Genomic DNA, 24,142 nt, shown 5'->3' on the forward strand with positions numbered 1-24,142 from the left:
GGCACCACGATAGCCCAACGGTTAGAGATGTTGTACACAAAGCAAAGATACTCGTATATTGTGGTTCTTGGCTTTTGACGTTATTTAATGTGAAAATATAAGAAAAATAAGTATAGCTATCCACCTTAGTCCGTAGTTTGAAGTAAAGCCCGTCTGAAAAAAAAAAGAATCAACTTTTCTCTTACTTCTTTGCAGTGAAACATTTTCATACAAATAATAATATAACTTCATGAAAGTTGGTGAGAATTAAATGTTTTTGGGAGTATATTTTTTGTAAAAGTATGTTTGACAATGGAAATGGGACGTGTTACAATTTATAAAAGAGGGCGTGCGAATTCGAACCATCTTTTCATTTTTGTTAGCAATTGTTTCTAGGAACGATTAATTGAAGTAAAAAAATTATTTTCACTGGAAATGAAGTAGGTAATGTATTTTAGCCCCTTTGACTCCTAACTGCTCTACTCTCAACTTATAAATGAACCTTATTAATGAAAAGCTAAAACCGGTCATTGTAGGAAAAAGTTGCGTTATGTTAAATATAACAGTAACTGTAGCTATAAACTGAACAAAATTTTTATATGTTTTATTTGTAACATTAATACGATCCAAGGAGCGAATACTGGATTGAATAGTAAACTGCCTGGAGGAAGCTGCCGAAGTTAGTGGAAATGGAGAAAAGTTTTACATTGCAGCAACAAGGAAAGGAGGATCTGGAGACTAAATAAATTCGACCTCGAATCCGCGTTGCTAGCACACAATGGGCAAGTTTTGTATGTTTGGGGAGAACAGAATAAAAAGCAATAAAAAGAGTTAGGGTAGGCTGTTTTTCCTGCTGCAGCCTATAGTTTGGGGGTTGTGCCTTGCCCTGCGGGACAATTAGGCGTCTGGATTGCTCATGAGGAGAATAACCAGTTAAGCGGATAGAGATAGGGTTGGAAAGACACATTAAAAACAAGGATGACAACGTCCCGTTCCATTGATTCCTCGTCCGTCCACTTCTCCACTTCCTCCGTTTGTGGCTGCTGTCTCTTCTTATCATCTCCTCAAACCCCTAGCACTGCTTATTGCTTTTTTATTCTTTCCACAGCTATAAGTATACGACTAGAATACGCCCTTATTTTCGGAGGTAGAGGGAAGCAAAGAACGGCCCAACTTTTAGACTTGTAAATAGATGCGCATATCAAAATTTGGTAATAAACAATCTTATAGTTTACATAAATAGTCCATATAGCCGAGAATAGCTCATAAATGTTTTACTTCAACACAATGCCTCAGTAAAATAAAAAAAGTACGTGACAAACATTCTTTTTTTAATCTCCAGGACACTTTGTCATGTGCTGTGACGTACTTTAAGTAAATCGTAAACTTTTAAAAATACTCCTAACGAGAATCACACTTACATTTCAAGTTCTTTTTTTTTCACTTCACACACTTATTCCAATTCTACTTTTTCCTTCAGTTAGATAATATTGTTATAATATTTTTACGAAAAAACATGACTTTATAACTTACTACATTGTAACTTACGATTGTAATTTATAACATGTAATTTTAAATATTGCTTCCGAATGTGCAATTTGTGTTCCATTTGACTTACTGGCACTTTTGTACTGCACTTCTTTGTTCTGCACAGTCTAAGTATCAAGTTCAACTTGGAACCGACTCTCACGCCTAAAAAGGCAAGACCTCAGAACACCCTACTATCTATTTGCCCGACTTATTTATTATTTATTTATTTATTTATTCATTTGTCCTTAAGGCCTGAGCCTTTTACAAACGGAGTTTCAATAAACAAATTATATACATAATATAATAATTAAATGAAATGATCAAACTTGATAATAAAAGTAAACTAAAAAAGAAAAACAATATCATTAATGAAATTAAACTAAACAAACAAAAAGTAATAAAAATAATAAAATAATATTTACAGATTCTGTCTAAAGGAAACAAAAAAAATATAAAACCTTTTTAAAACCCAAAAACAAAACTTTAACAACTGAAATTATTCGTTTAGTAAAAATGATCTTAACTTTAATACATTAAACACGTAATTATATACAATAAGTAATTTTGATTTTTCGCAACTGTACATTAGTTCCAATAGATCTCTTTGTACCTCAGTGGGCAGATTACTTTTGAAATAATAAATCCTTATGGAGGCATATAGAGGACAAACAGCAAACAGATGCGAGAAATCCTCTTCAACGTGCATATCACAAACTGTGCACAACAATTTACAATTTATGATGTGAATGGACTTCTGTAAAGATATTTTGATAAAATATTTGTGGCGGCAGCACTCTAAAGAATTCAACTCCCATATGGGACTATATATTTTTCTTCTATTTTATACATATGATAATTATTATTTTCTGTATATAATAATGTTAAATAAATAAGATTTAGGCAGTTCGATTCAGCATTTGAAAGAAGTAACGCCTTGTTTTTATTAAGTGTAATTACTTTCCATAACTGTAGTATAGAGACACTACACTGGTGACCCCGCCTTGGACAACCGGAAATGGTGGGCAAAAGACAGAGAGCCAGGAGGGCGCTCTCTAGCTCACCAAACGCACTAGGTGAGACGCATGATGCCATCTCTGCTGCCGTAGCAACACCACCATGGTCACAACACGCTGTGCCGGCAGCGCAGGTCTACAATCCTCGCGCTCTAACACCGCCTTTCACGGCTGAACATGTAGAAACGTGGCTGGAGCAGTTTGAAAATGCTATGAACCTCGGAGCGGTGCAAGACGATCAGAAGAAATATGCATATCTAACGGCACTTCTACCCACGGACGTAATGGCTCAGGCAGCAGGCGCTATACGCACAACCACAGGGGGTAAGTATCTGGCCATGCGCAGTTATTTAATTACTAGATATGGAGTAACGAGCGAACGGCGCCTCGATAGATTATTCGCCGAAGGCGAATTAGGTGATCGACGCCCCACGCAACTGCTGGACGACCTTCAGCGACTAGCTTCTGGGACGGAAGTGGGGGCAACCGTCATACGACGGTTGTGGCTCCAAAGACTCCCAACTAACCTACGGACTATAGTGGTCGCGCATTCCGCGCCTTTAGAAGAGTTAGCGGCCATTGCTGACCGTGTTTTAACCGCCCAACAACCCAGCTATGCCGCCCCCACAAACATGCCACCAGTAATGGCGCCAGTCGATAGCGTCCCAGAAACATCGAACCTCGAAGAGCAAGGTGCGACCGCACTGTACGGGCTTGCTCAAGCGGAAGTCGCAGACGCTCGCACATACATACGCCAACGAAAGAACAGTGCTAATGCCTCAAGGATAACCAAGCTAGAAGTGCAAATAAAACAGCTCTCTGATCAGTTGCACACCCTTAAAGCGCGAGAAACACTCACCTGCTACTACCACACTCGTTTTGGAGCTCGTGCTCAAAAATGTAAACCCCCATGTCAATTCCGCTCGGAAAACCTTTCGGCCAATCGCTAGAGGCGGCAAGCGGTTTGGCCTCAATATCTAGCCGCCTCTATATCACAGATAGAGTCTCAGGAACATCCTTTTTAGTAGATACAGGCGCAGAAGTTTCTGCAATACCTCCAAACGATAACAATACAACTCACAATACCCCTACTACGCGTTTGATAGCAGCTAACGGCACCTCCATACCGGTCTTTGGGCAAAAAACACTACGCCTCAATTTCGGAAATGACCTAATAGCATGCTGGCGTTTCTATATCGCGGGAGTATCTCGCCCCATACTCGGAGCGGATATTCTGCGGGCTCAGGGATGGATAGTTGACCTGCACCAACAATGCCTACTTTCATCCCGACCGCAAACGCACCACGGGCCTGGTATTATTGCAGCCAGCATTGAGACGTCCACTATACCACCCAACCGGCCTACGAACGCTTATTTATCCATGCTAGACCGCTTCCCTCGAGTCGTCGGGCTATTGCCACCAGAGCCACAGCCACAACTAAAAATTGCACACACCATTCAAACCTCTGGACCGCCAGCATTCGCAAGAGCGCGACGCCTTCCCCCAGACAAACTGGAAGCCGCCAAAGCGGAATTTGACCGCATGTGCAAGGAAGGCACCTGTCGCCCCTCTAATAGCCACTGGGCTAGCCCCTTGCACATGGTAAGGAAGAAATCGGGAGAGTGGCGCCCCTGCGGCGACTACCGCCAACTAAACGCACTGACTATACCAGACCGATACCCATTGCCACACATCCAGGACTTCACAAGCTCTCTTGCGGGTAAAACGATATTTTCTACAATAGACTTACAGAAAGCCTACAACCAAATTCCGGTAGCAACCCAGGACATACCCAAAACCGCTATTATCACCCCATTCGGGCTTTTTGAATTCCCGTGCATGACCTTTGGCCTCCGCAATGCGGCACAAACATTCCAAAGATTCATGCACGAGGTAACACGAGATCTCCCCGCCTGTTACGTCTACATCGACGACATTTTAGTTGCTTCCACGACAGAGGACGAACATAAACAACACCTACACGAACTACTTCAACGACTGGACAACTATGGGTTGACAATAAACCCTCAGAAATGCCATTTCGGACTCCCTGAGGTGCAATTTCTAGGGCATTTGGTAAATGACCAGGGAATACGCCCCCTTCCAGCCAAATGCACCACAATTTCCTCATTCCCAAAACCCCGTACAGTAGAACAACTTAGGCGATTTCTGGGATTATTCAATTTTTACCGTAGGTTCATCCCAAGTGCAGCACACATTCAAGCCCCACTTCTACGTTTCCTAAAGAATAGTCGCAAACGCGATACTAGGCCAATCGACTGGGACTCTGACACAGAAGCCGCTTTCAACACGTGCAAACGGGCGATAGCCGAAACTACCCAACTAGCACACCCGGAAAAGAACCCTAATCTCGAGCTATCTGTAGATGCTTCAGACGTAGCAATCGGCGCTGCGCTACATCAGCTCACCGCACAAGGCAGACAACCCTTAGCCTTCCTTTCGAGACGCCTTAGTGATACAGAACGAAGGTACAGCGCATATGATAGGGAACTCCTGGCTGCATATGCCGCGGTTCGACAATTCCGCCATTGGTTAGAAGGGCGCCAGTTTGTAATACGTACAGATCATAAACCTTTAACGTACGCCTTCCGGCAGCCACCGGACAAAGCTTCCCCTAGGCAAGTAAGACAGCTTGATTTCATCGCGCAGTTTACAACCGACGTGCGCCATATCAAAGGCGAGGCTAATACAGTAGCAGATACTCTCTCTAGAATTGATGAGGTTAGCGCATTCGAAGGACTAAATTACACCCAGGTTGCTCAAGAACAAGCAGCAGACTCACAACTACAGTCATACTTGCAAGACACGCCGGACACCCCACATAGTACCGCCATGCACCTGTCATCCATCCCCATTGGAAATACCGGCCAAACACTCGTTTGCGACACTTCAACCGGACGCTTGCGCCCCTATTTACCATTCCAATTTAGAGAGTCAGTAATACGGCGGATTCACGGCCTGGCACACATCGGTCCCAAGGCCACGACACGGACTGTCGCGCAGCGCTTTGTCTGGCCGAAAATGAAGACAGATTGCAGGGAATGGGCCCGCGCTTGCATTGAATGCCAAAAAAATAAAGTCGCGCGGCACGCCAAAGCCCCTTTGGTACCCTACGTTCCACCAGAAGAACGTTTCGCGCACGTTCATATGGACATTGTAGGCCCCCTAGCAGTGTCGCGAGGCTACACTTATTGCCTCACCTGCGTGGATAGGTTTTCGCGATGGCCAGAGGCGATCCCTCTGCGCAGCGTCACCGCCGCAGAAGTTGCCGCAGCTTTTTACCAGCATTGGATCGCAAGGTTCGGTTGCCCAGCAACCATCACCACAGATCAAGGGACACAGTTTACGTCGCGACTATACCAGGAGTTAGCAGCATTAACAGGAGCACAAATTAAGCACACTTCAGCATATCATCCGCAAGCCAATGGCATTATAGAACGCTGGCACCGTACGTTAAAATCAGCACTACGCTCACACGACTCTACAAATTGGGCAGTGCACTTGCCCACTGTGTTGCTGGGTCTCCGAGCCGCTGTCAGAGAGGACACTGGACTATCACCGGCGGAGTACACTTACGGCACCACGCTGCGACTGCCAGGAGATTTTTTCGCAGACCAACCAACCATAATGCCACAAACGGAATTCGTCGCACAACTTAAGCAGACAATAAGTCAGTTGCGCCCAGTACCAGCTGAGTGGCACGCAACACAACGGCCATTTGTACATAAGGCTTTGGCCTCATGCTCGCACGTCTTTCTACGCAAAGAAGGCCACCGCCGTGCACTTACACCACCATATGAAGGCCCATTTCGAGTGATTGCAAGAGACCACAAGACCATCACTCTGGAAAAACAGGGAAAGCAAAAAACAGTGCCTATAGACCGCGTCAAGCCGGCGTTTCTGACCTACATCACAGAGCGAAGCCCACAACAAGCCACACAACAGGACCAGCAGCGACCCGCGCCACAAGAAGCAGGAAACCTACAGCAATCGCGCAGCCAAACAGGATATCGGTCGCGGGCTGGCCGTCTCATCTTGCCCCCGCACAGATACGGCCAACCCACTACGGAGGGGACTGGTGTGGCGGCAGCACTCTAAAGAATTCAACTCCCATATGGGACTATATATTTTTCTTCTATTTTATACATATGATAATTATTATTTTCTGTATATAATAATGTTAAATAAATAAGATTTAGGCAGTTCGATTCAGCATTTGAAAGAAGTAACGCCTTGTTTTTATTAAGTGTAATTATTTTCCATAACTGTAGTATAGAGACACTACAATATTTATTAGAAGTTCGCATCTGAGCAATCAACCTAGTTACGCTGAAGGGTTGTCTAACATTAATATACTCTTGAGGTACTCCAGCCAAGAGTGGTAGGCTATTGTAAATATCACTAAACCGGGAATATTCAAGAGATTGCCTGTCCAACTGGAGCAAATTAGTATGAAGTTTTGAAACTATTTCTCCAGCAGAAAGTCCATTGAGATCAGCCGCTTCAAAAGAAACACCATATTTGCCCAACAAAACTCTCAACTGAAGAAACCAGTTATATTTCACAGGAGCAGTACTCAACTCCAAAAGTCTAAAAAAACAGATATTCGGCAATCTTGTGCTCTCCATAGATAATGACTTTATTTCATACATTCATACATTTATAAGAAATTTATGGTAAATTATGTTCTATCCGCCTCTGAGCTCCAGATTCGATGGGTGGTTAGTTGGACGTGGAGCTTGTTGAAAAAATAGAGGATAAATATTTTCAAAATACGAGTCGTCCATCAATTCGAATCAAGGATATCACTGCTTTCTTATTGCATTAGTAGGTATTTTGTGTTATTTGTGTTATTGTTATTTGCCCGACTTCTTAATAGATCTTCAAATCTGACAAATTATTTCTATTATAACACGCTACGGAAATGATTTGGATTTACGGTCTTGAACCAAGGTGTTCCATCACAGCCAAGCATTCCAGTACCTACAGCCTCCATCAATTTATACTAATCATAAAGATTTCATCTTGGCCCCTTTACGAGAAATTTCAATATCGCGTTTCCGCTCAACATAATCCTCTCTTTGACCAGTTCTCGTCTTTTAACTATTCCTGACAGTGCCAATCGTTAACTAAGACGGCGATTTACTCGCGGTGGAGCTGAGTAATTGAGTTATTCTTCGAGTCATTGTGTAATGACTCCTCTCATTTCTAAAGCATCTGTCAGCCTGCAGATTTACTCGTTGTAGGTGCAGTTGCAAAGGACATTTTAAAAACCAATTTATCTAGTTCTATAATTTTATTTTTTTACTCTAAAATTCCACTTGTACTGTCTCTCGCCTCCTCTGACAATCCTCCTAACAATCCAATCGCCAGTGGCCAGTGACCCCGCGACTTCCTTGAGGTCTGAAGACCTAAAGATCATTATATCCCGTAGAGAGTGCTACCACTGGGTAGTTCCTTATCTCCTGCTCTTCACGTACCAATTAATCTTGTATTTCCAGATTTACTTATTGTATACTTATATTTATATACAGATAGTAGATAACTTAATAAATTTAAACAAAAAAAAAAACTTTTATATTTTTTTTGGCGACGATAGTTTTCACGATCGGGATGTCACTAAATATACCTTCTTTATTGTTACTATTTTATTACATCCTGTTGTTAAAGTTCTAAGAAAATTGTTCTCAAAATCAAGATCAATTTTTTTCAAAGGAAGACTATTAGTTTGTATTTGATTGTCTCCATTAAAGATAAATTTTTAATGAATTCCCTGATTGTTAAATTTCTTTGCTAATCAAGTTGAAGTATAGGCTATTTTGAAAAAGGCTGAAAGAATTAAATATTTAAATGAATCGCTCATATTTCTCTTACAATCCGTTTCAGAAATCAATTAGTTTGTTGTCGTTGAATGATGTAAATGTGTGAATGATTGATCAAACATCAGAAAGCGTCATTCTGAGAACTTCAGCAATAACATAAATGTATGACTTACTTTATGAAAGAAATGGTTATTGGCAAAAACGTCCATATATATTAAAACTTACAACCTGAAGACTTTATGATTGTAGTTATTACAATTGCAGCCATATACAGGCAGTTTATTGCTAGCCTAGTAGTAACCGCCTACTAGGGGTGGTTGGTCGTACATTTATCTGCCATTACTTATAGCCATTGAATGTTTACATCTGGGCGTCTGTGTGTGTAAATTTGGCTGTGTAAATGTACTTGTGTGAAGAACGCAGTCTGAGTTAGGGTAGATAGCAGTAAGGACCGCCGGTGTCTTCACTAGACATCCAGCATTCCCCTCTCACCAACTCGAGTTCGCAGTGTTGAGGAGTGAGGCTGTAAGGTTTGTTGGTATTGTAGAAGTTGGGTATCATGGCCAGCCTTAAATCAAAACTCGGCCACAACATTACCAACGAGACACTCTACACTCTGTTATTGTTCTCTGTAGCCACAATACTGACACTTGCACACTATTAACTTCGCTGCTTGTCTCACAGTACCCCTTGATTTATGCATTCTTGCCAGTCCTACTTGCCAGCATACTTTACCAATCGGTACTGTAGCTATGGTGGTACGCTGAAATTAAAAATAAAAATAAAATAAAAAATGAAATCTCTTTAAACTGCTGTCCCATATTTAAATAATTGAAATGTCATAATTTTTTGTTAATACGAGTATTAACAACTCGTATTACAGCCCCCATCTAGACTAGGAAGACCATAAACTAACCAACGCTACAAACTTCTCGCCAGACTACTTGACAAACGATCTAACCTACAAAAGACTCATACCTGCTGTAACTGCGATCCATTTGGCCATACGGCATCGAAGTATGAGGATCGACTAAACGTTTCAACTCTCTACGCATCCAGACTTTACAGTCAAAAATACTACGACAACTACTTAAAGCTCCTTTCCATATTTCTAACCTCACCATCGATAATCTCAAAATCCCTTTCGTTAAAGATCTTGCTAAAACCCGTTTCTTAAAATTTCATTCCTCTACCACAGCTTATCCCTCTAATAGAACACCTATCTTCTTCCATACTACCAGGTAATCCTCCAAGGAGATTGGAGAGAAGATGGCCCCGCGATCTACTCTTATCGTGGAGAGCAGTCTAGTAAGAGCACGTTACTGGAGAGACACCACTGGGTGCCTTCTCCGATCATATTCCTCTATTGTTATCATGTACCACATTCGCTTGTTGCAGTTGCAAATAGAAAATATTACAGCAACCTCTTTTTTTTTCTTTTTTTGCCTTTGTTTCCACTTCATTAGTGCATTTACAACTGCAACAAATGTTGCATCAAGTAAATTTGATGAAACTGGTTAAATTTTCACATGAAAGACATGTAAGAGTCGCCACCCATTGATGGAACTCTTTCTCAGTGGATATTACACTCACATCAGTAGGTCCCTAGGCCACCTCCGCTTCAAGCGATGAGGAGGATTGTCTGGAAGGGGAGGAGAGGAGAGTTGTTGTACAAGAGGATTAGGATGGAGAGCTAGGAGGCTGAGAAATGCGGTAGCGAGACTTTATTAGGTCAGTGACGAAAGGGATGTGAAGGTCAGTGTGAATTGTAAGGATAGAAATGTAATAAGGAGCATTCAGGATTTTCCGTAGGATTTTAGACTGTAGTGCCTGCAGACGTTTGGAGTTAGAAGGTTTGGTTGAGCCCCACACTTCTGCTCCGTATGTCCATGTGGGTCTTAACAGGGTCTTGTAAATTGTCAGTTTGTGATTTAAGTCGAGTTTGGATCCGCGGTCAAGTAGTCTAGTAAGTAGCTTGTAGCGTCTGTTCACGTCTTGTCGTTTCAGTCGAGTATGTGGGTTCCACGTGAGTCTCTTATCAGTGTACAGTCCTAAGTATCGTACGACGTCAGCTGGAGGAATCGATACACCGTTCAGTTGAACTGGCGGACTCGCAGATTTTCTTTAAGTAAACGTAATGTGTACTGACTTTTGTTCATTAATTTTTATTTTCCATTTGCGGAACCAGGTTTCGAGAAGCTTTAAGTGTGTTTGTATATTTTGACTGGCTTGGACCGGAGCAACCTCTTATAGTATGTATTTTTTTTTTTTTTTAATCAAAAAACAATTTTTAAACATTTAAAAAATAAAAAGGTAAAAATATGATGAAACCAGTTACACAAGGGTTTACATTTACCACTAATGGACACGTAAATCAAATAACGGCCCTTCTAACCAAATAGAAGTTCGTTAACTTTCAGAGTTACTAACTTCCGTAGGGCATTGTAAACAAATAAATAAGCAAAAATCCCTTTATCATTAAAACAAACCCTTTTAAAATAGTTTGACTACATGTATGCATTTAAAGAAATCATATGCAAATAATTCTTGGAGGTCGTTTCCGCACAAAAGCCTATTTAAAAAACCGGAAACATTAACGTTACCACTTTATGGCTGCAGAAGGCCTCTTAATGGGAAGTAATAATTTCTTCCTCCAAGAGATAGATGGGGGTTAACTGCTACTCCAGAAGGACGAGTATATACTTCTTCCTGGCACTTCCTTTTCCTGTTTGTTTGTAACCTTGTCTATAATATTTTCTTCATTTTTCTTTTTTATTTTATATATTTTGTGAGTTTTTGACTCACAGAGTGCTTTCTACGAATCTTTGTTACTCGTATAACTTGAGCAAGCTGGGGGATATACTTATCAACCCCACTCTGTCTTCTCTTCTTTTTTTTGGGGGGTGGTTGCAATATCCCTTTATATCTTTGGGTGAAACCTTTTACCCTTCTCAGGACAATGCCACTTACACAAATTGAGAAAGGGCTTCAACGTTGAGGGGAATGGTTGAGATGGTTGGGAAGTTCCCTTAAAATTACGGATAATGATTCATTACTAATTACTCTCTTTTTTCCTCTCTCAATGGTGTGAGTATGTGGGTGGAGGGGGAGGAAACCTTAAAACTTCATTCAGCTTTTCTTAATTACATTTCCTTACATTTGTTAGCAAACAATAATAATTTTAAAAAAACGTTAAAATATAAAATTTTATCATTTTTGAGCGTTTAAACACAAATATTTGACCTCAATATTATACATGATCACTGGTAATGCTGATGAAGAAAAGATGACGTCACAGCCGCATAGAACCATACTACATTCTCTGATGAAGCTTCAAACCAAAATGGAAATAAATAGGCTAATACACCTTTTGTTTGAAGTTCAAATGAATTCCTAGGCCATATTTTTCCTACTAAGAATTTAGATAAGCCATACCATAATTAAATATCAAAGCCTAAATTCACCTGTTCGTAAAAAACCGTGCTTAAATAAAGTTGCTTGGAAGCAATAGTTCTCCTAAATTTTAGGTAAAATTAAAGTAACTCTAGATTTTTAGGTGGGCTTTACGACCAACTATCTTACATGGACGGATTCAACTATCAAACATATCTTTCTATAAATTTATCATATTAGACTTTGAAGAAAATCCTAGGTCTAGACCAGGAATCTAGTCTTAGCTTTGTTGGCTGGGCCTCTAACCGCTTGACTACCATGCCTCCTACATGTAAGTGGAATGTACTCAAAGTCTAAAGAAAAACCATTAGTGACATTTTCAGAAATCATCTTTGAAGATTTCAAATTTCAAACTCATTCTGTAAAAGCTGCACCTCGATCGGCTGAATTCTCTCAAATTTTGAATTTCATTCACTTATTGATTTCTAATAAACATTGTGCAGTTGCTGAGCTAGTACATAACTCTAAAGTGGAACTTTAGAGATAAGTCTCTCTCCCATTTCCTGCCCAAAAGCACCCATGTAAACATTTCTCGTGAAAAAACTTTTGTAAATAAATGTTATAGATTTCCAATTTGGACGCCATGTTTAAACAAACTACTGGGAGCGGTTTTCCCATAGTAGCAGTTCTGGTTAGCTGATCTAAACCAAAAGCTTATTGCCTCATCCGATGCTGCAACATCAGTTAAATATCAAATTTGAAATCTCTGCAATCTGCATAGAAATAGTTTCACTTAAGCCATGCAATTACTTACTATTATAAATTTTGTATTATTGGTTTTATTATAAAAATAAAGGATTATTATTAGTAACAGTTTCACTTAAGGGAGCCACAAGCAAGCCATACCCTCTTCAACCTCAATTCTACAAAAGCTTCCAGGTTATTTATTAAAAATGTCGCCGGGTACATGAATATTAATGTTTTTTAATGCATATTTTCCTGTATATGGGAATTATTAAGGAGTATAAGGCGTTTTATATGAATATTAGTCAAGAAAATTCCTGGCAGGGTTTTCTGTAAGTTTTTTTAGTCGATAATTCTTCGATGTAATCGATTGTTATTAGTTTTCCATTTAAAGTGTTTTTTTTTTATATTTACAAAACAAATATGGACTCAGCTTTACACATATTGATTCCAAATTCCAAGTGGAGTTCAGTTCTTCGTAGATCTTGTTATAAGTATTGGTTTTAGTCTTCTTTAATTTGTTAGGATTGAGATGTGGATGGCCGTGTGTGAAGGGTCAGGAAGAAGTTGTCTGTTAGTTTGGTCATGTGAGTGTGAATGGCTTGAATGTCGATTTCTCAGTGTATTAGTGTGTTCCTAGTACACCGTGGGTGCGTTTAGTTCAATTCATAATTCTTTATTTTAAAAAATGTGTAGTCTTTTCGATAGTTGGTGCTAGATGTGATCCAGGATGAGCAGACGTTTGTCTAATGCAGGGGTTCCCAAACTTTTTACACAGGGGGCCAGTTCACTGCCCCTCAGTCCGTTGGAGGGCCGGACTATAAAAAAAACTATGAACTAATCTCTATACACACTGCACATATCTCATTTTAAAGTAAAATAACAAAACGGGAACAAATACAATATTTAAAATGAAGAACAAGTAAATTTAAATCAACAAACTGCCCAGTATTTCAATGGAAACTATGGGCCTGCTTTTGGCTGATGAGATTGTCTATGTCCGGTTTAGTTAAAGAGCTTTGAATTTCTTCCTACTTCTGCTTTTATTTCACAATGCTACCGGAGCCGTGACGCGTGCATACCGTGTCACCGGAAGTAGTACTGTACGTGAGCGGTGCCGCCACATACCACCAATGAAAGAGGTACCCTTCCGGAAGTGTGGCGGGGGCCGGATAAGTGACCTCAAGGGACCGCATGGGGCCCGCGGGCCGTAGTTTGTGGACCCCTGGTCTAAAGAGTGTTACTGCAGGAGTGTTTGTTTCTGTTAATGTTTTGTTTATTTTTAAGACGCTTCAACATCTGAGATTTTCAGCTTTTCTTAGTCCACTGCCAGTCTCCAGACAGTGTTTTCTCGTTAAAGACAACGCTCATCACCGGACAGTGAGCTGTAAAAACTCCATGGGAAGAGAATATCTAAGGGCCAGCAGCTGGATTCGAACTCAACATCTCCTGGTTGAAATCCAGTATTCGCTAACCACTTAGCTAATTTCTTCTCTTTCTGTTAATTAATGGTATTATAGTAACTTTTTCAGTCGAGGTATTTTGTTAAAATATGCAGCCTCCAGGTGAGTTGCATCAAGAATTACGAAGAGGTAGCGCCCTCTTTGATCTTTTCGTTTCCTGGGAATTTGTTGAGTTTCAAGGGACGTAGGTCTTCATCCAGAATCTTCGACTCTTAAAGTAAAAAGACAATGTTATTAAAGTGAATTATAATAATTCATTTGCGAATTTTTCTTTTCTGGCAATAAATAGTTGAAATTTAAATTCAGTAAGATAAAGCCCAGTTTCACAAAATAATTTTGTGGTGTGCCATATAAGGGAGGCCCCCTTGGTACTACCATCCCCAGCTCATGATAACCTATGCACTACCACTATAAATCGGACTAAATGATAACCTCAAGTGAACCTTCTGACCGTTGGAAGCGTAAACTTTAGGTTATTATCTCCCTCAAATTTATATGTTCATGCACCGTTGAAGCAGTAATTCGTGCTAACAGTTTAGTAAACAGTGCAGCGTCCTTGTTATAAAACGATAGACTTACGGCTGCTTGCGCCTTGGTGCTCGCTCCTCTCTCTCTTCTTAAAGTTTGAATTAAACTGTAAACCCTGTTACTCCCTGAATGGAAACTGCGAGGCAAGAGAGATATTAATTCAGTGTCTCGACAACACCGTTCCTCGTTGGACCCTCCGTACATTATATCGTCAAGGCCATCAACATCACACAAACTGTACACCCTCCTTCTGTCCCTTGGCAATTTAAGTTTGGAAATTGTGTTTCATTTCATTCTCAACCCCCCTCCTTACACTCCGTTACAAACAGTTTCAGGTTACTTCCAACGTATTAGTCATGTCTTTAGGACATCTTTTTTTCCTCTTAAAAAATTGTCGTTACAGCATATTAAAGCTATAAACACAATATTTTCTCCCTTTTTTTTTGTTTTTAATTCAAGGCGCCTCAACATCTTATATCATTAGGTACCGGATCCTTCTTCAGTAGTGCACTGATAACAGCGGACAGTGTTCTATAAAAAATGAAACACCATCCGCTTCTAGGAGAAAAACATTTAAGAGCCTACAGCTAGCTAGATACTAACTCGGGATCTCCAAGGAATAAAGAATCTATTTTTACGGATGACGGGTGGCAGAACCCTACTGTCATACTATTATTGTATACATGCACATTTCGGCCCAAGAATAACATTCATATATCATTATAAGTCATATGCAGCAAGACATTTCCTTGCCCGTATTTCTCTTTTCCGAGGCTTCTTCTTCCAGACCTCTACCTATCATTTCCTCTCTTCAGAATTCTACAAATGAATCCTCTCCGTCCTCGCAGCCACGGTAACTCAGTCTATTCTCGCCCAAACCCATTATGATCAATTGTTATTTCTAAGCTATTATGTTTTACATTATTACACTCTCTGAACAAAGAGTTGGGTAACATGTTGTATCCTAGAAATGCTAAAGCTTCTCCAGAAGTTCATTTCCAAGGCCAACAATTTTCTCCTTTATTTTCCATGATGGATCATGAGTTTATCCACTTGTAGTGTGGCACCATGAAGAAAGTGTCATGTTTTCTTGATTTTGTAAAGAATATCTAATTGAATCTTTTTAAATCGATTTCTTTATACATCTGTAATTTTAATTATAGTGAATATATATAATATTTTAATAATAGTCGCTGTTTACTAATTATTTCAATTAATACCATGATATTTCAGTCTTAAAATAGAAATCCCCAAAATATAAACAAACTTTTGCTTTAGTTGATTTTCAAATATGATCAAATTTGATGTCATTGTTAGCTTCATTTATGCATTTGGAGCGCTCATAAAGAAACAGTCACTTTGAGGCAGAACTTTTTGTTCTATTTCCTTCTCATTCATTCTTTTTTCTTTAAATTTTTAATTAAAAAAGTTTAGTAATTAAATTCAATGTTATTTCTTTAAAACAAGGATAGGTGGCAATATGTGAAGGGAGGATTTATACTATTTTTGTATTAGTTTTATTTAATCAAAGTAGCCAGCATGTACTCTGATTACAAGCTGCAATAGACAAAACACACACTAACACACAATAAAAAGTAATAGATTTAAATCAGTGGAGTGATTAGTTTTATTAATTAAACGGGAACACAGTGAATCTAGGTTGGCCTAAAGCAGGTTTCTGCCTGTCAGCCGGTTCATTAGAGGACCAGCAACTTTGTACAAATTAATGACGCCACTACTCGCTAATTAACTGACGTAAAGCGTTCTAAAGCAAACCACAACTTGCTTTTACCCCCACTACTAAACAAAATCATCCCCTTACAAACTAACCATCTGATGATGTAAGTATTGTTTACTTACCTGTCCCATCCTGTCTAGTGTCTTACAGTGTGAGGCAACCTTCTTGTAGTCGTGCCATTCTCAGCCAACTGCTTCCTTCGGCTCCACTTCTTCCATTCCTTTGGAAGACCTCTCTTAATGCCTCGTCTCTCACATTCTAATATTTATGGCCAAACCTTCTCAGCGGTTCTTTGCCCCAAACTTCTTTCGCTTGTTTAACTTCCAGGGGCCACCGCTAGTAATGCGATATCTCGATCTGGTTTCTCCTCAGTCGCTTGAGTAGTTTCATCTCCCAGCTTTATGTTGGTCCTTACGCTTGGTCGTGAGAATCCTCAAAATTCGCAATAAGAAAACCTTCCACGCCCATTCAACTTGACCTTTCCCTTTATTTCAGCTCGGCCATGCATGTTAAGTCCAAATGATGTAGAAACTTTGGCCTGGTGTGCTCCTACCTTCATCATTGTGTAATACGAGAGGGACCAACCTGAGAGAGACGCTTTTGGATTATGAGCGACAGCAAATAAATGTGTATAAACCTAAACGCGGAGCTGTAAAGAAGCAGGAGTTTAAGGCTTTAAGGGATCAATCAGTGGAGACGACAGCCTATTTCCATCTATCAGAGATTAACCCATGAACAGACAGAAGGAATAAACACATGTTTGCATATTGTTTTGTTGGCATTTATAAAGTGAGTACAGGTACAGATTGGAGAGGCGTGCCTTAAACAACACAAAGTGCAGCATTATGATTATGCATTATATGACCTTTTATTAATAGAAAATAAAATAAATTATTGAACGTGCAACATGCATTGAACATGCATAAATAGTTTCATCATAGTAACAGTGCCGTCATCATAGCAGTGCCGCAGGTAAAATGTATGGATGCAAATATAACAATAATATTTACAAAAATGTAAGTTGTTAGAAATACTTATTTAAATACTTCAAGTATATGTTATAATTGAAATTTTAAAAGAAAGAGAGATATAAATTGCGATTTCCCTATAACAGACGAGTAAGGTTGTATCTCCTTTTTTAAAAATCATTTTATGTTTAATTTTAAACCATTCAGACGGTATGCTCTCACTATTCCAAACTGTTCAATGGATTTAAAATATAATGAATCCAACAGTTAGGTAAAAAATTTAGAGCATTCATTTGGTATATATCAAGACCCACAGCTTTATTGTATTGTGTTTACAGCTGGAGATACAGTGGTGTATCAAATTGTATAGCCCTAGCTTTTTTTTGGCTTTTGAGGTGTGAAAATAGCCAACACAACCATTCTCTCTCTAAAAAATCTAAAAACTATTTAAAATGAAGTTGTATTTCTGGTTAGCATTTAATTTCCAAATATTTCTCCAAAGCATAATTCTGTGAGGAAAGAGTGAAAATGAAAATATAAGTTTTTAATGACTTTAGATTCACCATTATGAAGCATCTCTGGCCGTCTAGAGTTGGCAAATAGAGCTCATTCTTCTGAATCGGTTACCGGTCGTTCATCTTTGGAGATGATTTGAAGTACAAATTCACTAGTTTTCAGTTCTAATCGCAAGAAAGACTCACATGACTCCTGTTAATTTGCATTTCAAAATGAAAATGTAGTTTGACTTTTGAAACTTCTTTTCTAATTTAAATATAAGCATTCTGCATAAAATATAAAATATTTCAAGCTACAATCCCATTTTAACAGTTTTCACCCTCAAATTAACCATTATTTGTGTTCAGGCTAAAAGTAGAAAAATATAGGCTCACTTTTATCATGAAATACAAATGTTTAATATTTAATTGGTAAAGTTATCGGGTAAACAGGTTAAGAGCTACGTTCTATTTAATATTAAATGTAATTTAGTTATTACATAAAATGCAAAAAAAGAAGAAGAGTAATTCGAGAGTGGGAGAAGCTGTTTGCCCAACATGGGAACTATTCGTTGTATGAATTCAATTTAGAAAATGGCTCCTTAAATTAAGTTTTCCCCTCAAACTGCTGGAATACAAAATGTTTCACCTCAGGTAATCCACTTAGAAAATACTTTACACCCCGCTAAAATTAGATCTAATATACAACCGGCCAGATTATTTAAAAATTAATTTTAATATTAAAAATAGCGATAATGTTTAACTTACAATTTTTTAAGTTTCCATTTATTTATATTAGTGAGCTTTTTAATATTCCGTTTGTTGGTTATTGCAATTTTAAGTAGAATCGGTGATTTTATTACTTTTGTTAACAGAATTTTAATAGTGAGGATTTCAGCTCTGTGGTTAGTGCACTGGATTTCTAAACAGGAATTTGTTTATAATTAATATCTAGCTATTTATAATAAAGGATGAAAATATAAAGTATACCATCTTCCTCTCACTTTGATATATAACTGGAATGTTGATTGAGGAAATAAGTTTTACTTTGTTCGATATATCGATTAGTTCTATCCTTTGCATAATTCACACAATGTAAGGGGAAATGGTTGTGTGTAGAGGCTCCTCAACTACTGTTATTATCTTATAGGCACTAGTTGTTTATGTGAATTTTTTAGTTGAACCATGTATGAATGTGTAAAATTATATTTTTAGTGTTTTGCGCTTTATTAAAATGATATATTACTTGGAATGAATTTCTTAGTGAGCCGGCCTTTCATAATTTGTAAATAATAGATGTATTAACATTGGAATAGTTAATAATCAATCGATAAATCTCCATTTTGTTTATGAAATAGTTTTTCCTCTTTTTCACTCCCGAGTAAATCCTTATATCTGTTAAAGATCTGGTTATTATTCGTAATTCGTGATGAATTGCTCCTTGACGGTTTGAGCTATCGAACCTGCCAGAAATATTGGTTTTAACCATCTCAAAAGGATATGGGATCTGGCCCTTCTTTAAAAAAGGTTGCATTATCTACAAAGGAACATCAGTAAATTTTAGACAATCCACTATTACTTCCATAAACATAAGCTTATTAAAGAGTCTGAAAGCGACCAGTTTAAAGCTACATATTTATCAGCAGCAGTATCAGAGAAGCCGGCAGTAAACAGTCTAAAATCAAGAATATTGGAGAAGAGCTAACTGCCCTAGTACGCTTAGAAGCTTCCATATCTAATCTGCTTTAGAAGAGGCCAGGCATAATTATTGAAATCTATTAATCTTTTATTATCCGCGACTAGCTAACACGCTACCATTCAACCTTCTGCATAATTTCGGTATTTTGTCTTGCAATGTGTACAAGAAGAGATTAAATTCACGGCAATCTACAGAGTTTATAATAAAGCAGACCTTTTTTTTTTTGTTTATAACTGTTACATTTAATCTAAAATTGATATAAGACGCAGAAATATTTTGCAGAGCTGTAGACAGCTGTAAAAACTTCTTAACTGTAGAAAGGAATAATTTTATGCCACTCGCAATTTCTAATTCTACAAACTTCTAGAAGGAATTAGATACGTTTGAGTGGTTTGCCAAGTACTAATTGTGTACACCTCCAAATGTACTTCAAAGGATTTACTGCAACTCCAAGTTCAGTTTTGTGGAGATTCCGATGAAATTTGATACTGAATGTTAGCTAAATTCAATTGTGAGATTGTTTAACAGAATCTGCACTTTAATAACGTAATTAAGTAGTCGCCTATTATCCAGGCGGCCGTTGCACCAACTACCGCTTTGGTTAATTAATTATATTAATATCAGAATTACTAAACTATATTTCGATTGCAGCAAGGTTCGAGCTTTTGTAATAAAATGGTTATTATAAATTGATTTATGTCTTACTTAGCTACTAAAAATAAACTATTAATAAATTACAATTGCTACATCCCTTCAGTCGGGCCCTGGACAAATTTAGTATCAAATTCGGTCCGTAATAAATCATAGTCTAGATCTCGAAGATCAAGGGTCTCCAAACTTTTTAGCCTAAGGGTCGGTCACATTCACTCCTCCACTATGTCCCAAGGGCCAAGGACTAGCTCCATATATAATGTACTACCTACTATACTACTGTAGACCTACTATATACTATAGTTTTGAATTAGGCTCAAATCTTCGTATTGGTGCTCGCCAGCGAGTGAGATATCTATTGATACATTTAAAAATATTTAGTCATCATTTTGCTGGAATTTATTCACCCAGTTTCATCAGCGGCATAAATTTGCTAGCGGTTTTTTCGATATGTAACATGCTCTCGAGCGTTCATCTAGAAATGAAGAAGAAGGGAGATGTCCTCAACACTAAGTCTCCGCTGTGAATCATTACTAATTGTGGTGCCATTTTGAGTTTCTAACGGATCACTTACATCAGTCAACCAATGCATGTTTGGCCTTACCACTCAATGTTGCCCACCATTTTCATCATGATGGTCTTTCTTCTTGTGTTCTTCTCTTGTACGAACGTGGTGCTCCTAGCTAACTTTGCACCTTCTATCAGTTCCAAGTGTAAATAATGAACCAGCGTCCTGGCTACTAACCCAAATTGTTTTAAGAATTTTGCCATTCTCAAAAACAAAAACAAAAAATCGTTACATATTCTAAGGATCCTAGAGGCATCTAAGCAATTATTATAAGCATTTAAGCAATTTTCTAAGCATCTATTTGCCGCTAGAAAAATAAATACGCAATAAATAGATAAAAAAAGACAAAGACAATGTTAAATTGTGGCTTAATTTAATGTGCTATTGTTGTAAGTAATTCTCTTAAGATATGTAGAGAATTTCCGAGATATCAGCAAGCAGTAAAGTGAGCATAAGCGTGGTGTACAATTCTGATGTTGATCATTCATCCAGATTGTTTAGCTGGTTGTGGAGGAATACTTAGCCAAGATAACTTGAGACATAGTTAAGATAATCAACGGCCAAAGTGGCCTAGTTAACATTGCTTTAATGGAGAAATGTCTTTCTCTCTCACAAGTTACAAACTTGCTTTCCCAGCCGCCGCTGGAATTATGCGCAGCATCACTTTGTCACCACGATAAGAGGGGTGGGAGAGGACAAGATGGTAGTAGAGCAAACACAGTCACAATTAACAACATTGTTACAGCAGTCTGGCTGCCACAGGATAATGTCAAAACACCACCGGCTCTAGCACCCTGCAGACAGTAACATGTTATTGACGACACTTGCGTTATTTCACGGACGAATAATTGTTAATATGCATCTCCAGCGGAGCAGCCGTGCTCTGTGACATGGTGGGACGATGCACGTGTCTCTCCTGGCAGCCATCGCTCCCGCTTATCAAAGACCCGGATGCTTCTTGTTTTACATAGATACATATATACAGGCGAATAAATTCTTTGATTTACCATTTGCGCTTCCATGTTATTGCATCCAATTTGAGTACATCCAACTGAATTTGTATACGCATATTCCAATATGTCCAAATTGTTTGTTACTCCTATTTGCATATTTACAATTTTGCATAACTGTGAATGTGTTTTGCATTATTTTATTTGTCTTAGATTTCTCCTTTATTATTTATTTTTATTTTATTAAATAAATTCATCGTTACTTAAATTCAGAAGGCAAATTTTTTCTTAAAAGACTTGGTTAATTATTTCGAGCCTAATCTATTAAAATAAATAATAGGTAGGTATAGAAATAATTGTTAAGAAAAGTTAGTGTCTTTAGACAGATATAGTTCCCCCACGAAGTTAGCCTAACTTTTATTGTTGTGAAAATTAATAATAAAGGCCTTGGGCATAAGAAAGCAGTCAGTCGCAGCGGGCAGCGATCCAGCGGTCGTCGCGGCGGTCTGCAATATAGGGACGTTACACAGGACGCGATTATTTGTTAGAGCGGTCCAGTTTAGTAGCTTTCTTCTTGAGAAGTAGTAGTGCGTTTTTTTTTTTTTTATTAAAGCTATTACAGAATTACAGCTATTTGTTTATAGCTGTGTCCTTAACATTACATATTCATCTCTTCAGCATCAATTTTTCTCCATCTTCATCTGCAGGGGTGTCTTTTGTTTGCCCTCTTTATGGCCCTGGCTCTTTTGGCCTTGACCCCCACCATCGCGCGCATGAGCGCAATTAGTGTAATAATTATAATGAAACTATCCGTGTCTAGTGGGGAGTCCGCACTATGAAGATGACTAGCGGTAGGTACAAGAATCTTTGATTCTGGATTACATTAGAAGTATGAAAACGGAAATATAATGTTCAAAACATATTTATTTTGGACATTTTTAAGATATCAATTTTTATTAAATTATTCGATAATTTATCAAATACCTATGGGGGAAAAATTAGTAAAAAAAATTTAAATAGTGTTTTACCTAGAAATAATTACCAAAAACGATTGGCTAATCTTATTGGCGAACGTGGTGTAAAGTAGGCGGTCTGTAGCTGATGACGTAGTGTCACGGTAAGCCATCCCTCACCAATAAAAGCACAGTTATCCAGTACATAAAATGGTGCTCTTTCACTTTCATTCAATTATCTAGATTTTACTTTCTTTTACTTCAGGAAAATATTTCGTAAACTTTTTTGATTCTGCATTACATTAGAAGTATGAAAAAGGAAATATAATGTTCAAAACATGTTTATTTTGGACATTTTTACGATATCAATTTTTATTACATTATTCGATAATTTATCAAATACCTATGGGGGAAAAATTAGTAAAAAAAATTTAAATAGTATTTTTCCTAGAAATAATTACCAAAAACGATTGGCTAATCTAATTGGCGAACGGGATGTGTAAAGTAGGCGGTCTGTAGCTGATGACGTAGTGATACGGTAAGCCACTCCCTCGCCAATAAAAGCACAGTTGTCCAGTATATAAAATGGTGCTCTTTTACTTTCATACAATCATCTAGATTTTACTTTCTTTTATTTCAGGAAAATATTTCGTAAACTTTTTTGATTCTGCATTACATTAGTAGTATGAAACCGGAAATATAATGTTGAAAACATGTTTATTTTGGACATTTTTACGATATCAATTTTTATTGCATTATTCGATAATTTATCAAATACCTATGGGGGAAAAATTAGTAAAAAAAATTTAAATAGTATTTTTCCTAGAAATAATTACCAAAAACGATTGGCTAATCTAATTGGCGAACGGGATGTGTAAAGTAGGCGGTCTGTAGCTGATGACGTAGTGATACGGTAAGCCACTCCCTCGCCAATAAAAGCACAGTTGTCCAGTATATAAAATGGTGCTCTTTTACTTTCATACAATCATCTAGATTTTACTTTCTTTTATTTCAGGAAAATATTTCGTAAACTTTTTTGATTCTGGATTACATTAGAAGTATGAAAACGGAAATATAATGTTGAAAACATGTTTATTTTGGACATTTTTACGATATCAATTTTTATTGCATTATTCGATAATTTATCAAATACCTATGGGGGAAAAATTAGTAAAAAAAAATTTAAATAGTATTTTTCCTAGAAATAATTACCAAAATCGATTGGCTAATCTCATTGGCGGACGGGATATGTGGAGTAGGCGGTCTGTAGCTGATGACGTAGTGACACGGTAAGCCACTCCCTCACCAATAAAAGCACAGTGTTACCAATGGCTAAGAAATAATAATTGAAATTAATAAAATTTTAATGTGGAAATATTGTGTGGTTGTAGCAATCATTAATCAGTGTAATCTTTGATGGTTTAATTTATGTTGTTTTTTCCTAATAGTTTTTAATTATTTTAAAATCTTTTTATTTTTTGAACCAGGGAAAAATATTGTAACTAATATGGAATTTTTATTTTACTCGGGGATTGTAGCTGTTCTTTTTGCTTGTATCTCAATACTCCCGTAATTAAGGAAGTGGTATTGGACCGTTCTAATACAATAGAAGTTATAATTTTTTTTT

General features: G+C 37.9%; 1 protein-coding gene across 7 annotated transcripts in view; it reads left to right on the plus strand.

Annotated features, from left to right (window-relative positions):
* Nucleotides 1-24,142, plus strand: part of unc-5 — a 689,026-nt gene that overhangs the window by 561,889 nt on the left and 102,995 nt on the right. The window lies entirely within an intron of this gene.

The sequence above is a fragment of the Rhodnius prolixus genome, unplaced genomic scaffold (genome assembly GCF_049639745.1).
Source record: "Rhodnius prolixus isolate KJV_2025 unplaced genomic scaffold, Rpr scaffold_1, whole genome shotgun sequence".
In the NCBI taxonomy this organism is placed as follows: Eukaryota; Metazoa; Arthropoda; class Insecta; order Hemiptera; family Reduviidae; genus Rhodnius; species Rhodnius prolixus.